This window comes from Lissotriton vulgaris, chromosome 10, assembly GCF_964263255.1.
Source record: "Lissotriton vulgaris chromosome 10, aLisVul1.2, whole genome shotgun sequence".
NCBI lineage: Eukaryota > Metazoa > Chordata > Amphibia > Caudata > Salamandridae > Lissotriton > Lissotriton vulgaris.
The window spans coordinates 981,792,451-981,808,801 of NC_141698.1; the positions used below are offsets into that span (position 1 = coordinate 981,792,451).

The 16,351-nt window shown below is 42.2% G+C and overlaps 1 protein-coding gene across 1 annotated transcript in view; it reads left to right on the top strand.

The window, feature by feature from the left end:
* Positions 1 to 16,351, top strand: part of THSD7A (thrombospondin type 1 domain containing 7A) — a 959,544-nt gene that overhangs the window by 635,206 nt on the left and 307,987 nt on the right. The gene's annotated exons all lie outside the window — the stretch shown is intronic.

Below are 16,351 nucleotides of genomic sequence, written 5' to 3' on the forward strand. Positions count from 1 at the left end.
ATACATGTGCATGTCAAGCTGGAAAGTATTTTCAGCTTTGAATCAGCAGACTTCAAAGAATTTGGTTAAGCAACCTATCTTGCAAAGAGGTATAAGAAACTGAAAGTGGAATTTACAAAGTTAGCATCACAAATCAAGAGAAAAGTTTGCTCTAGAGGTGTATTAGCAATGTACATAAGTTCTGATTTAAATTCTTCTTGCTCATATATTGAATTAGAAGAGCCAAGGCTTCTTGCTGTTAACATAGCGTGTTGCAATGAGAATGGAGCCCATTCTCACTGATAAATATCAACATCAATGTACAGCCGGCACCACTGAGAGACGAAAGGCAGTTCTTTTGATTTGCACATTCATAACAAAATTAAAACAGGCACATAATGAGCCTCACCTTTTAATATCGGAAGACTTCAATATGAAACTATTGAAGAATCCATTACAGATGAACGAACAGCTGAACATGATTTGCTATGGAACATACATTTACAAGCAACTCCTCCAGTAAATCGACCTGATAAGTCTGGAGAAAAGCTCTCAGCAAAATTAATTAATATAGGTTCTGAATAGGAAATGCCTGATTTAAGGGAGAGAAACCGCCAGCTTGGGACACCTATTACATCTGCTTCTAAATCGATTATTGATTATCTTATGTGTGCCTTTCTCATTAGGTGATTTCAGACAGTCACCCAAGCTGAAAGGAACCACCTTCTGCAGATGATTGAATTATCTCTTGTAACACCTTAGCTGGCAGCATCAAATTAAACTATTTGCACAAACTAAGAACTACAAGAGGCTCCATTCCATTTTAGCCTCTTGTAGTTCTCAGTTTGGGTTTGCCGCAAGCATTGTTTAAGGTTGACCCAGTCTGTAAAGCTTGCCATGCTGTATAATCACGCCCTAAAGAACAATCAATTCTGGAAGCCTTGCAAGGTACAATTGTGCATATTATTTGCAAAGGAGGAGATAAATCATCTCCAGGTAATTATTGTTAAATTACCCTTTTAGATAATGTTGGCAAAATGTTCGCTTCACTTCGATTGAAAGATTTGTAAGATTTGGTTAACAGAAGGAAAATTGTGCCCACAGATCAAACCAGCTTTAATAAATGTACGAGAGTTGCCACTAATTCATGTGCTTTTTAATTAATGATTGCTAATACTATGGTATCCAATTCCACCTTATTTGCCTCTTTATAGATTTGAAATCTACATTTAATAGACTTCCGAGGACCATACTATGGAAAAACTGAAACTATTGGGTATTCCTTGAACTCTGCTTAAAGCAATCCAACTTTTGTATCATAGTACTTGGATCCGAGTTAAGATCAGCGATGTCCAGAGGATCTCACACCAAATTCCAACCTTCTTTGGATTGACACAGGGATGCGTGCATGCAACCCTGCTGTTCAATTTGTTCATCTCTGATCTTTTGAGTGAATTAGAGCTTGCAAAGTCTTGCCCCCTAAAGTTCTTGGGGAAAACCGCTTTCCAACATGTTGTAGGCAGACCATGTGGTTCTTCTCAGCAAAACAGATTGACAATTTATATAACTGTTCACTGCCAAATAGACTGGAGGCCAATGTAACCAGAACAAAAGCAATGGTAATTAGCAAAAAAATTATAAATCAACAATTTTGTTTTTTAAACAACAAGCACTTTGAAGGGACTGGAGAGTGTTATTATCTAGAATTGATGATCAACTAAAGGATAATTTTTAGCTAATAGGCAGTATACCCAAGTGACGGGCCCAAGTACTACTATTCTCATTCATAACACTCTATAAAACTCTGAAGGGCCCACTATTAGATCCAATAGTAAACTTAGTGAAGGCAAAGCTTTTCCCAACGATAAGCTTTGGAAGTGAATTCCTACATGGTACTGATGCCCTCCTACTTGCTAAAATGTAATAAAGACAGGTCAGCAACTGTTTCAATTTGATGAAATCAGCCTCTCCCTCGCAGGTTCAATTAGAGTTTGGATTACTTAACCAAGGTATAGCTAGGCAAGAGGCCTATTGAATTTTTTGCTGAAAGCCAAAATCAGCAAAGTCTGACTCATTAAGATCTTTGTTTTGGGATGAACTGTCGCAGAGTAATTTCAATACTTTTAGCTGTTAAACACAGCAAAGTATAGATATAAGAGGAAATTAAATTTATGTGTGTTATTATCACATATGCGTTAAATTTCAAACAGGTGCCCCATATGCTATAAAGCCATTGAGGTGCTGACCCCATCTTAAATGCCGCTGTGTACCACTAAAGCAGAAACTGCGTAAAGGTCCTTACTGCCATCAAACTGAATAAGACTAATCAATGCAACCCTTACATTAAAAGAATTCAAACGGCAGTCTTCCAAATCGAATAGGGCTGTAAATGTGGAGGTATGTTATGAATGCTGATTACAGTGGGGTTTAATGAAGAGGTGTTTCAAGTTTTCATATCAAACTCAATGAAAATATGGCAAAATGTGTGCGCCGTTGTTACAAAAAATGCGTTCAGCGGGCCTGTGTAAGGAACTGATTTGTGTTATGTCACCCCGATTCACCCATCAACCAGCAACAACATGTACATGCGACTAACACAGCATGAAAAGGCAGCAGCGAATCCTGACTCAACCTGATTTGCTGCTGATTCTCCCAAGGGTAAAGGATGTAGGAGCATCGCATGCTTAGTACGGGTCCGTCTCTTGGGATGCACGTTGGGTAGGAGGAGGGTGAAAGGACCGGAGGAGGAAGCTTCAGGTCATCACCAACTCACAAGACGAGGAAAGAGAAAAAAATCCAAGCAAAGCATGAGAGGGGGCTGCTCCACCCTAGAAGAGCCTTAGACAGCAGCTGAGGGAATGAAGAGAGGATGGGCAGGCAGGCAGACATTAAGAGTTACATGTACTTATTTACAGAACGCTTGCTACTGGATGAGGGGGGACACATTAAAGAAAGTCTTGCAGTGTACCAGAGAGAATCCAAAGAGAGGTACAGTTCAGAGCAAACGCGGGGATCATTTTGGTGGCACTGTACAGAGAGGAGTGGCGCACTGCGAACGTGTGCATTAAACAGTGAGTGGTAATTTGTAGGGAGGGACAGAGCACTGGAAGGTGTACTGGGGATGTAAACAGGGGAGAATAATGACATGGGACTATAAAGGGGTGCATACAGTACACAGTGAGGAGAAACAATTCACTAGGAGAGACAAGGAACAGAGGAAACTCACTGCTTTGGGTGGGGACATGCAGAATGAGTGGGTACGGGGAAGTGGAAAGGAGTCTAGTGCATAGGCTTGGGTGGGTAGTAGCAAAAAAGGTCAGTGGAGAGGGGAAGATAAAGGTCTGAAAAGAAGGGCAGTGGAAGTGAAAAGGGATACTGCACTGAGGAAGTGGATGTGAAAATGTACAACTGAGGGAAGTGGATGTGCGGTGCTAAGGATGTGAATGTTCAGGGCTTGAGGATGTGTATATCAGTCCACTCACATACACTGTCAAGAGCACTTATGGTATGCAGCAAAACACCCACCCCACCTTAGCAATATTTACAATGCTTATCTCCAACCAACCTTAACACCACAGTCTGCGCAACTAATGATAGATGGTGAAGGGGACAACTGGACGCAGAAATGATGTTGTAAAATCACTGTCACCATCCCCTCCCTCCGTTCCCGATGCCACTGACTGTGTACTCACCCATGGTGTACCCCGGGTGGAGTGCGGTGGTTCCCGCTGTACAGAGAGGGCAGCAGAGAGAGGCAGTGGCTGGGGAGGATGAGGAGGTGATGTGCTTACACCAGGCTCTTCTGCTGCTGCCTCTGCTGTGGGTGCGACCATGCATTCGTGAACGGCGGCTGCTTGCGAGCACTGGTACGATGTTTTCAAAAAATATACGCTGTAGCCAAAAGCAGTGAACCTTATTGGACTTGCATTAGGTCACAGCATTTTTAAACCGGCATCGCCCTAAACAAGCATTGGCAATGCAATAGGACTCGCATTTACGCGAGACCTATTGCATTGCAAACGGAGTACGTGCGCGTGACACATCACAAATGGGGGGCAGCGGTGAGAAGGCATTGGGCTGCGGGAGGAGGGGGGCATGGAAGGAAGTAGTCTGTCCAGCAAAGCGGCCGGTAGCCGTGGAAGGACACAAAGGACGACATGGCCATCATAAGGAGGGACTAACACGCCTACAACCAATAGGAAGGCAGCATTTAAGACACAAGTCAATTAAAAAGATGGGCAGAAAGTAGGCGGAGCTTCCCTAGTATACTGAATACTGCATGCCTCGCACAGTGAGCAGCGCATGCGCTGCAACGCTGGCTCGACCTAAAAACATTTATGCAATATCAAGTAGGTTACCTGCCAATCTCACACCACTAAAAAAGGTCTAAGAGAAGGGAAAAAACGTTATGTAGCTTATGCAAAGAAGCAAACATCTAATTTCTTCTTTTAATCTTTATTAGCTCAGGCCTGGTGTGGGAAAAACGTAATCTTTCACAATATGTGTTTAATCTAAGGCAATTCGATCCTGTCAACAAGCTGTCATAGAAGCTCTCAATCCAAATGATCCCATTCTAAACAAAAATGTGGTGAGGTTCCTGATGCAGGCTGAAAATAAACTAATGCTATAATTATCGTGCACAGGTGATTGGAGGCTCTTTAGTAACTGATACGAAAGATGCCTAAGTGAAATATACAACAGTTACCGAGGAATGTTTACAGATGGTTGGTGCCTCCATTTATTCCAGCTATGGCAAGGCAGATGACTAAGGAAATATTTAAATTTATTAAACTTATTGAGAAATGTGTTTTAATAATCTTAAATCATGCACTAAGCACTGTCGCTTTGTATTTATTGTTATCGTTGTATTTACTACATACAATGCTTTCAGTAACTAAGCATGAAATAAAGGCTTGACTTTACGTAACTGAAAGATGAGTCCCCAGTCTATGCGAGTGAGAGAAGCTCATGGGAAAAAGCCCTTGTAAGCGAAAAGCTGAAAGAAAAAGTCCTGCACTGCTTTATGAGCACGCACTGATATAAACACACAGTATTCTATGTGGCAACATTTTGTTTCATCTTCTGCATCCTCCAATATGATTTCAGTGAGCTCTCGGGAATACGTAAACTCCCCATCTTTTCATGACTGTACAAATAGACCATCAACACTGGTCTTTTAAAAGTTACATCATTCACAGTCTGCAGTCCAGACAGTTCTTCTCATGATTCATCCTTCTTGTTGCCTCCTCTCCTCCAGGTGAGAATTTCACTATCAGTTGTCTAATACAAAACAAAGGCCTATTTACTATCTGACAGAAGGCTTCTGGAAAGTTACTATGTCTGCAGCAAAAGAGAAAAATAACTCTTGTGTTGAGGTCTGATCAGTCAAACATCCAGGTCTTTCGTTCCCTTCTGTATTGTTGGAGTGATGGACTGGTCCTGAGGTGCAGAGGGAGGCTGTTCCAAGCCTTGGATGCCAGGTGCAGGAAGGAACATCCTACTCTGTTGGCTCAGCGGATCCCTGAGGTGTCCAAGATGGAGAGGGAGACTGATTGAAGGTGAATGGTTGGTTGGTAGAAGGTCAGATGATTGTTGATGTATGCTGGTCCTTCATTGTGCAGGGCCTTGTATGAGTGGGTCAGCATCTGGAACTGGTATCTCTTCTGAATTGGAAGGCAGTGTAGTTTCTTGAGATGAGATCTGAGGTAGGCCCTTCTGGGGAGGTTGAGTATGAACCTTGCGGCTGACTTCTGTATTGTGTGGAGTCTCTTCAGGAGGTGTGGGGGTGATCCCTACGTAGAGTGTGTTACTGTAGTCTAGTCTACTGGTGATAAGGGCCTGCTGGTGTTATTAGTAATTAAGTACGAACAACGGAATCTATATGATCTCAATGCAAATAAATGTAAGATATCACTGGCAGCTAAAACTGAGCCTTAATCTAGTCAAAAGTCAGAACCTAATGCGATCCAGCATAAAGTAAATGAGAAACAAGAAGCATATGTCCCCAGAACTGGTCAATAAGTTATCAGAGAATGACCAGGGAACATATATTAGGTTCAGGTCAAAGAATGGCTTTAACGTGAAGTCTGCCTTTAGGTGAGTTTGGAAAGAAATCCTGGCAGACAGAGAAATTGTGCAGTGTGTGATGACAAGGAAAGTCATGGTAGTATTGACATTCACCCTAATTCTAATGAATACACTGTGCTATGCCTTGCACAGGAAATAAAACTTCATTCAAAATATAAAACAACACATCTGTTTAATTAAAGGAAGGGTCCTCAGTTGTATACAACTGTAAATCGATTGGCTGGAGGTACATCAGAAACCGAAAAATTACATTCTGATACATTTTACAAAGCAAGCAAGACCATAAAACTAACTTAATTTCCTACTAAGTAAACAATAAATGTAACATCTGAGCTCTGTGGTGCACAGGCAGGGAGAGGAAAGATGAGGTTCTGTCAAGCACTGAAAACCACAGGCATTAGAAATGTGCAAATTGAAAACATCAGTAGCCGAAGGCCCACTAATGCTAAGTTAAAAGATTCTCATTATATTAAACACAATTAAAAAACAGTGCATTTATTACTCTTCTGTATTAATTAAATCGTAGAATTATATAGTGTGGAATATGTGCGATTTTCCATCTTTGTGAGGTTGTTCAAACTAACAAAGTATGCACACTCTAAATTAATTCGGTCATAGACCAACCTAATTAGGGAAAGAAAAGACAAGTTATGTAGAGAGGAAGGGTGGGGCATGAGAGACATTATTACCTGTGGTAATAATGTCTCTCATGTCTTTGGTACAGTCCACATGATTATTTTCAGGAGCATAGAGTAGCTCCAATTATGTAGACGGAAGCAAACCAAGCCCTCAGTCCCAAAAATAATTTTGCATAATTCATAAATGCTCATATTGTGGGGTGCAAACATTTTGGCACTTTTAATGCTTAAATCTGCCAAGGGAAAATGGTAGGGCTGCGGTAATTACTGCATTACTTAGAATACTGATGTGTGAACACACAGTCATTTATGTGGAGATTAGAATTCCCCCCTTCCCCCAGAGCAACGTCTCATTGCTCATGTTTTATCTCTGCTGATAGGTCAACCCTTCTGTCAAGGATTCAGCTGCTTGTCCTCTGTTAAAATCGTGTACCCTCCATTTTAGAGGAACCTTAGGTTCAATGGGACTGTCCTATCACATTTAAGTGCAAATTTACACATAAACTGACAATACCCGCTGCTGCGGTGTTGATGAACAAATAGGCTACCTAGTCTCAAGGTGTGTTCCTGATGATTGAATCTCAAGATAGCAAGGCACCACAGTCCAAGGCTTACTCAGGGGGTATTGTGGGCTAGACCCTCAAGACTAAGTTGACTCTATAAAGTAATGCCCAGTTAGTGTTTTACATTAGAAAGAGGAATCACTTTGATACATATATAAAACTAAATACTACAGATAAAATTCAGATGAGGACAAGAAACTAGAGCTTACTAGCACCTACTTGACTGAGGCTCAAGTTAAAGAATGCCCTTGGTACTGTAAAGAAGACACAGACTTCAGTATGTTAATGAATATAAAATAACCCTCTAGTGTGGTGTTCAACAGGTTAACACGAGAGAGGGCACCTTAACACCCATTTTGATATGTTTTTCAATGATTGCTTGATGTGAAACAAGATAAGACCCCCTCCTTCGAGTTTGAGGTTTGGCACACAATGCAAAGTTACCACAGTCCAATCACTATTCTGGTGATTTTTGACAAAGGTCAGTGGGTGACACATTCATTGTTACCCTCTTCCCATCGGGGTTTAATAACGTTTTTTACACAGTGTAATTTACCTTTCTGTGGAGTTGAACGCAAGGTTTAAAATATGAAGTACCTCAAATGAATGCAAAAAATCTTATTAGAGCTCTGTATCACAAGGTCCTTCATCCACATTGCTCTAAGTAAAAACCAGACCAGAAGGTGTTCTACTGAAGTTTCATCAGAGTGCTCCAATGAGCAACTAGAGCACTAACATTCTGTATTTATGACAGCAGTGTGTCACACCTGAACGCCATCTTGATGTTTATGCCATACAAATTAAGGTTAGTATTTAAAAGGCTGATTTTTTATAAATTGTCAAATATATTCATCATAAATCGTAAAAAAAATGTTCTTATATAGCGCCTTTCACTGTAAGGTCTCAAGGCGCTTGCTTTGGGAACCCGTCCTGGCTTTTCCCTGCGAGATAACCCCTACAGGGCACCCCCAAGGTGAAAGCCAGGCATCCCATCGTGGTGGGGCTGTAGTGGCGATTAAGCAAGCTATTGCCAGAGTTGCAGAGTGTGAACCCATGATTCGAGTAGGCACTGAGGCGAAAATTATCGAGTCTGTGGACATTTTTTTTTAGCTCAAGACCCTGCCGCGTCTGGGATTGAACCCTGGTCCTGCGTCTGACCTCAGCGTCCGGGCCTGCCTCCTCTAACCAGAGAGCCACACTTCTCCACTCCGTTCACACATCAAAGTTAGAAAGAAAGCCTGGTATGTAGAGGGGACAATAAGCGTCCAGCCCCTGCAGCAGCCTGTCGGGTGATTTCCCCAGTGTTCTTCTGTAGCTTCACCACAGAGTTTTAATGAGCAACTTGAGCGGTAACATTTGAAAACACTCGAAAGCTAGTGAGTGGATTAGCAACAGATGAAACAAACGCACTTTCTTGAGTGAAGTTCAGTGTATTTACTGAGTCTGTGAGTTCTTGCCACATGGCCACCTTCTCAGCTCCACTGAGGGTATGTGGAGGCAGACCATGTGGCTCCCTTAGGTGATCTACAACAAGTTTTACTACAAGATCGCTTCCTTCTCAATGAAATTCATTTTCTTCTTCAGTTTGTGGGCTGCGTCCTATAGGCTGGAGCTTGTGTCTGATGTCTGCAAGGTCATGCAGTGGAAGTAGAAGAAAGCAGGGCCAGGGTGTTTGGCAATATTTGTGTGCTTGATGGGTTAATGTTTGTTTAAGGGGGTGCACATTTGTTGGCCTACTACGGAGTGGAACTATCCGCACAATTTGTTGAGTAGCATCTATGGTGAAGATTTCCAGAGAGGGTAGGTAGAAATTGACTGAGTGATGTTCATACAAAAGTTGGGGCTACTTTTTGGAGAGATGATTAGTCCTAACCATTGAATCCATGTTTCAACCTTACAATTGTGAAAGTCAAGTAAAAATTCAGTTTTACGACTTGTAGGTTATTTGGAACTGTTTGAAGTTTACACATACCTAAACAAAGTATTTTTCCAGGATTGCAACTTGGTAATAGCATATGGATCACTGAAACAAAAGCCTGAACACAATGAGCTTCATTACATAAAATATAAACCTGTTACCCATGCTTACACTGTGTGCTCTGTAGCATGCTTAGTATCTCCAGCAGGTACCATAACCTTCTAAGCTGTCGTAAAATGCAGTCTGTGTTAAACTATGTACAACCTGAACATCTTTACTATCACTTTTTATCTTGTTGTCAATTGCTTGGAGAGCGGAGTATATAATAAATGAGGCATAAGTTGCCTTTCATTCACCTTTGCCCACTTTAGCCACAGCTATAGGTTCCCGTAGTATATGTATGCCATTTCCATCACTGTTTTCCCCAGGTATTATCTAATATTGCACTTAGAGTTTAACCTTGTTGAATTCCAAATAGGAGTAATTTGAGGAACTGTTGACCTACGCGTACCCAGGCCAAATCCATTTCTTGTGCTTGAGCCACACTTCATAAACCTCATTTTGTTTATCTGTTGATTTTACAAATCCGTTACATTTTAAGACTACCAATACTAATATTTATTTATTTGTACGAATTCTGCAAGAGAATGGAATCTTACATTTTCTATAGACTTAATAGCCAGGTTTCCAAGTAAGACTAGACCTCAGAGCCAGTTCAGACCTTCAGTATCCCAGTGCTCCTTCAGTGTGGACCTGTATTACTGACAGCTTGCACCTTTGCTTTGAATTGTATTCTGTCTGAGTCTCTTTGGGTCATGTCTTAACGCTTCATTAAAAGTAGATTGAGGGTGTCATCATGCTGCCTGCACATATGTGATCCATTCTAGCCGCTTGCAGAGACTAGTAATGAGTGACTTTTTACCCCCTATTATAAGTGGCAATGGCTTCCCTGGGTTCCTCCATTTATTTTTTTAATTAGGGGCGTGTGCTTTCCACCGAAAGGTCACAGGGTGTATTACAAATGGTAATTTATGAATCATTACTTAGAATTTTCATCCGTTTATCCAAGTAATTAGGTAAATCTCAGTGGCTGAAGTATGGTCTTTTAATCCGCTAATACTTTTTTCCATACCTCTTGACAACTGTCTTCCACTGTTTCTTTAAATTTATATCTTGACATGGAGCTCTCCATTATATCATCACAATTTTGAAAAGAAATGATTTAGAAATGGGTGTAACTTATGCAGTTTCAAATGTATTATTTTACTTCACTTGTTTGCGGACTCGTGCACACCTGTGGACCTTTGAATGAATGACCAAAATAGGTCATCTGTGCTGCTTGGCTATGTGAAAACCTTATAAGGTAAATGCAGTTTAGTATACTAGTGATACTAACATGTGTTATAGTGCCTAAGGCTGCACATTAAAGTGCTGCTGTTACTATCAGTCAATTAAATGTAACTCGAGTCAATTTATCGAGCCCGGCAGGATAACACGCTGAGATGACCGTGCCGGGTCTCCAGCTCGTGACTTGCAGGGCACACGCACATACCACCATCAAGGTCTTGAATGAGGTGCCCGGAACAATGTTCCGACAGGAAACTGCAAGTTTCCCGCTGTTTCCTGGCACATAATTATCAGGTTCTCAAACCCCGGGCCCGGTACTAAGTGGCCCAGTGCTGGGTGGGCGCCATGTTTCTCCAGTCACTGCCTCCACATGCCAACATCGAGAGGGGAGGAGAAGAACTGAAGAAGGCACCCCAGTGGAAGAAGAACGATTTCTCCCCTCCGCTGCCCATGCCCCTCTTTTACCCTATCAGGGCAAAAGAAAAAGCCCCCATAACAAGCAGGTGATAAATGCCTGTGGATTCGGGCCTATTATTTTCCAGGAAGGAGTAAAAACATGCGGAAATTGACCCGGTATATTAGCTAGTTCATATGTTATTCCCTATTCTTCGGGAAACAACTCGTACCCCTCAAGGGTCTGAAAACGTGGCTGTTTAGAGGGCTAGTCCAAGCTAACCTTACACAATCCCATTGTTACGAAGGTAGCGCCTAGACACCTCCGGGTATATGAAGCGCTCTATAAATGCCTCATTTAATTTTAAGGAGAGATACCTGTTAAACGAATTTTGGCCCTGGTATCGCATTGCGGAGTTACACGGACGTCAGAATGAGGTCCCAGGTGCTTATATCAGCAACCCTTCCTCAATATCTTCTTAAACATAGTTTACTTTCTAGACTTACACTTCCAAAGATTTTCATTTACTTAACTGTCTGCGCTCTCATTTCAATGAAGCACATACACATTTACACTCTACCGTTATAAAACTCGATGAAAAAAAAATTACTTTCTTTTTTACATGATGGTTGGTGGCACGTGTCTCTGGAGCACTGTGCGTTTTGTCAGTCTCTATAGCAGAATTTATTAGCTGTTAAAACCCAGGAGCTAGGCTACTTAGGGAAATTAAGTCTAATATTTCTACCATTTTCTCTGCCTGTGTCTCATTCTCAAACTCTCTTCTTGTTACAGTCGAATGGCAATAAAGCAAATGATATTTCAGCCTGTCGCCTCAGGCACAAGGCAGTAGTGAAAGAGCATAGATCTCATTCAGTCCGTTGAGCTAATGCCACTCTCTGCATTTGCCACATTTATTTAGATTTAATTAGTGTTTTCACTCATCTCTCATTTGTAAAGTCTGACATTTTATCCCCCCAGAATGAAAACAATTCATTTAAGTGCTTTTGATATGAGTGCACGGCGTGCTCTGGACAGGCACTCTCTATACTTTCTTCGCCTGCCTGCTTCTGTACAGAACTCGGCTGCCATTAATCTGGAAGTGAAGTCCTGGGATGCTCTGTCCCATCAGACACATGACCCGGGAACCAGAGGCTTGATTCTGAATACAGCTTCAGGCAAAGATAGACGACCCAAGGACTAATGTATGTAACTGGCCGACACCTTTTTGACCCTGTGCTCAGGTCATTATCAAAATTCCTTCAATTACATTTCTTGAAAGATGACACTGTAACTCAAATGAGTGACACAAGACCAACATCTGTCAAGACATTTTTACTTGACGTGCGCCGCCGGAGGGTCACTTTTAATGATGCTCCGGTGGCCCAGGCCTCTCAATCATATCCATGAAGCCACGCAAAGCCACCCTGCGTGGCTTTTCATGGCCTGGGAGATATGGATTAGGGCAATGGAGCGCAAGTCTCTGCGTTGCCTCACACTGCTTCAGGGAGGCGTGCCATGGGTGTTGCAGTGGGTGTTCCCAAGCATCGCCCATGGATTTTGACACATTACATAGAAAGAGGAAAAAGCCTCCATTTATTATTTTTTTGCAGGAAAGTGTCCCTTTCTGCACAAAAATAATCCTTCTGACAAGGCGGACACCCTTCCACCATTGTGCAAGGGTGGCAGCATTGGCACAAGGCAGCCATTTGTGCGACAGCACAGTGAAAGAGGACAGGAATGTGCTGTATCTCATAGATACGGATCCCGCACATTTCTGCAATTTTCTTTTAACGCAGTGCAGTGCAGAAAAGTGACTTACTGCACTGCCCTGTGTCAAAATCTTGTAAATGAGGCCCAGAAAAAGTTGTTGTTTAATGCAAATTCTGTAAGTTCAGTTGTCATCATAAAGTGTAATCGGGAACCTACTGACTTCATGTAGAAAAAGACCCCCAGTGCCTTTAAACCTTTAATATGTTCAGTACAAGTGTATAAACTAGTGACACCGATAGTTACAAATACAGTAGTGGCCAGTGTAAGGCAGAGTGGCGGGCGGGGTTGGGAGCAGGGGTGAGGGCAGGAGGGCTGAGAAAAATGAAGAAAAAGAAGGTAAACAAAGAGCTTACCTGTCTCCCACTGCATTGGGTTCTTCTGCTCCTCTCGTGGCTCCACTGCAGGAAAAGGCTCCCAGCCTCCCCTGCTGCCAATCCTGTTGCTGATCTCATGCATGAGAGCAGCATCAGGATTGGCCTGAACGCCCTCGATTTGCGCTCCCAGGAAGACTAGGAGCCTCTGCCTGCTGTCTCCTACCCAGCAATGCAGCTCGGGTTGGAGACAGCTTCACTACGCATGAGGGTTTTGCCGTCCATACACTGCCGGCCAAACCCACATGTGCACTGATAGCAGTGCCCACCACTCCCCATTGTGATGGCCCCCTCAATGGTCTGGCCCCCAGGACACAGCACAGAGAAGTTGAAATTAAACAATAATAAACCTTTTTTATTTTCATTTTATTTTTCAACTTTTGAAGCAGCTGTCAAGGGTGCGACGCTCCTCCACCAAAGCGGAGGAGCTACTGCTGTACAAATAGATAGTGTTCCTCCCATGACATATTTATCCTTTGCAGAGCTTCCAAAAAAGAAACAGACGTAATTTTCTTATTTTTCTTAGAACCTGTCGGACTGTTTAGTTCTCATTCACTACTACATTATTCTAAGCTTGAGATGATGCTAGTACCGGTTAACTCCACCCTTTTAAGGGAATCTGATCTCTTTTTCTAGACCCCTCTGTTGAGTCGACTAATGCATTTTTTCGCATAGGTATAGACTCTGTCTGACTTTTAATCTCTTTCATCCCATTGAAATTAAGGGCCAGATGTATCAAAGTGTTTTACCCATTCTGTGTCTATGGGAAAATGTGTTTGTACATATGGCCCTTAGTCCTCTTTTTTCCCTTATCTCCTCTTGGTATTTGTCCATGAATGATCAGGGATGTCAGTTATTTTTGGTATTCTCAGAACAGTCAAGTAAGTCTATTTCTTTTATATTATTAAGTATTTTCGTTATCAGTTTACTTACGTGGACCTCGGCCAGATCCATCAACATTTCAGTCATATTTCTTGATGTCTGATTAAGTATCTGCTCCCGTCTCGCTGGTCACTCTTCATCAAGGCCATCAAGCTCTGGAAAAATAGTTACTTTAAGAACGCTAGAAATGCGATTATTTCTAAGAAGTCTTTTTTAGTGTCATAAAACCCCATCACTTATTTTACTTCCTCTTCTGGGTGTTCTCTAATTTTAAAAACCATTCTATTACGCTCTAGCATTAGGTCATATTCAAGTCTATTGGATGCACTAAACTCTTGACTTGAAAATGAATTATTGACTAGTGTTTCCCAATTAAAAATCAAGTAAATTGAATCAAACTGGAAAACCATATAAGCACTCATTATTTTGAAATATCTCTCATACAGGCATTGGCCTCAGTTGAAGTCTTTCAACAGCGCGTAAAGTTTCCCAAATTTCCTTTCATTGCTGGTACCAAGAAACAAATGGTCAAAACAGAGACTCTGGACATTCAAGGCGAATTATTTTGGGACTATTTTGCCTCAAACCCTCAGGAAGACGGGGACATGAAAATGCATGACGCCTCACCCCTGTCAGCAAGCAAATGGAATAGCGTTTGGATATGTGTCCTTACCTCATTTTGCTTTTTCCTCTACGTCCCTTCTGAAGAAGCACTCGGAAGCAGCCACCAGGTTGAAATATTGCTTTACAGAAATAAAAAAGCATTGGCATAGCCAATAGATCTGACCTTAGGAACCTTGTAAATGTTTAGCCGTGCAGCACAATACCTTGGGTGCTATCCCGCCAGGGATTGAAGAGCTATATAATTACTACACACTGGGACATGCAATCAAATTCAGAAATACATGCTTGTCTGAAACCTAAAAATCTCACTGTACCAGATCACCTTAACACACAAGATATGCTTCCAGGAATTCTGCAAGGCCCAAAAATACTAGGGTGTTCCCTTTCAAGATAGACGCTGCTTTGCCCAGCTCCTGGTTCTGATACATAACTAATGCAGACGTAATAGAAGCCAAATTAAATATGGTGTAATGCTAAGAGAACCAGTACCGAATAGCATAGGCCTCAACAAAAATAAGAAGGGAAAAAGGAAAGCATATCAGAGGGGCTTCCCACAGGGTAGCAACTTCCCTCCCCTCACTACTGTGGCAGAATGCACAGGCAATGCACAAGGAGTCAATATTAGGGTAATACAGTGTGATCAATGGCCATGCTCAGGAGGCTGCACAAGTAAATTACCTAGAACTACTCAAAGTAGAGAGGGTTGGCACCCTTTACGCACAGTGCACTTACTTACTCTGGGAGCACATTAATTCATGTCAGAGTTCATATAAAACACATGACCAAAGTTCAGACAGGTTTGTGGTCAAACAATTGAGTGCAATAGACTAAAGATTACCAGTCAGACCAACAAAGGAGGGCAAACTTGCTCCTCAATCTTGACTCAGCCTAGATTTTGCAAAGGCTGTGTGAAATGAATGTGTAAAGCACTTTCTCCTCAAGAGTCTCACCTAATAGCACCTCGAACACCTTACAATATTCAAGTGCAACCAATCTTCGGGAAAGGAGTTGGACTAATGGCTAGGGAGGTCGACCTGGAATCTGGCGAACTGGGTTTGAGTCTCAGCAATGACGCTGAACATCCTGTGATTCTGGGCAAATCCTTTAATTTACCCGTGTCTAACACAAATGAATGTGTGTCTTCAGGTAACATAACTGGTGCTATGTAAAGTACTTTGATACCTGATTCCGGTCAAGTTTGCGCTATATAAAACTCTGCAAAAAAAAAAACCCTGATTCGGTTCAAGTTCGCGCTATATAAAACTCTGCAAACAAAAAAATAAAATCGAGCTAAGGCAGTCCTGGAAAAACAGGTTCTGAGGGTATGTATATTCAGCCTGCAGGCACTGCAGCGTTTAGGCAAGGCAGACTGGGTACACCATAGTTTTTACTGGTCCTATCTGGATGCCTCAAAGTCAATTATTGTCCGCACTCTGGAGGTGTAGGTCTAGGCGTGGTCTAGGCCCAGAGGTTTTTGTCGGCAGCGGAGAAAGCTGACCACTTGACTTCGGGTGAAAACGTCCATTCTGAACTGTGTTGGTCAGTTGCGCTCTTCACAGTAAAGAAGCGCCCTCAGGTGATTTCAGGAGTACTCTCTTGGAATGCTCCACCTGTAAATATTGCAGTTTGACTCCAGAAGCCATATTGCAGAAATATTGCACTGGTGCCACCAAAACAAATACAGCGAATGCCCCTGTTACCAGCAATATGGCTTTCCAAATAAGTAGGCCCTTCCTACTGTGGGATCAGGCGTGAGGTTAAGGCTGCGGTACTGCAAC